Source organism: Schistocerca nitens, chromosome 9 (assembly GCF_023898315.1).
Source record: "Schistocerca nitens isolate TAMUIC-IGC-003100 chromosome 9, iqSchNite1.1, whole genome shotgun sequence".
In the NCBI taxonomy this organism is placed as follows: Eukaryota; Metazoa; Arthropoda; class Insecta; order Orthoptera; family Acrididae; genus Schistocerca; species Schistocerca nitens.
The window spans coordinates 352,236,855-352,237,551 of record NC_064622.1 but is presented as its reverse complement, the minus strand read 5'-3'; positions in this window follow the sequence as shown (position 1 = coordinate 352,237,551).

The following is a 697-nucleotide window of genomic DNA, read 5'->3' as shown; positions in this document are numbered from 1 at the left end:
AGTGTTGTAAGCACATTTTACATAAATGAATTTTACCATGATGTGATGTTTTCTGATTTCTTACTAAACGAGATAAATCTTTAATCCAACAATAATGTGAATTATTATTATTTTTCATGTATAATAAATCAATATGTGTTGATTTTTCATCTTTAGTTATCTTTAATGGATATATTTCATATTTTTCATCATAAGCATACACATTAATCGATATATTAAGTTTACATTCATATTTAGGTATATTATCAATTTTAACTGGATATTCTATTTGACCAATTTTAGATTCTAATTGTTTGACACATTCTATATAGTTACTAGTTCTGTCTGGGTTTTTACATTTTGTAGGGTCAACTGGATTTAATGCTGATGCTATTGACCACAAGAAACATTTTTCATCATTATTCTTAACATTTATACATGCTTTTTTATCTTTTATTGTTTTTGGTAGTTCAATATATGATGAACCATTAAGTGGTGTATATTTGTTAATTCCTAATTGTAAACCAATTACACTATTTAACATCCAGCCTGATCCTCTATCTTGAAAATTTTGCATGTGTGTTAATATTTGTTGTTTAACTTTTGTATAAAATTTATTTAGATCATTTTCATTTGTGATTGTATAGTTGTATGTTGAGAATCTAAATGGTTTTATTTCATTAGTAGTATTCAATTTGAATTCACAGTACAATATTAG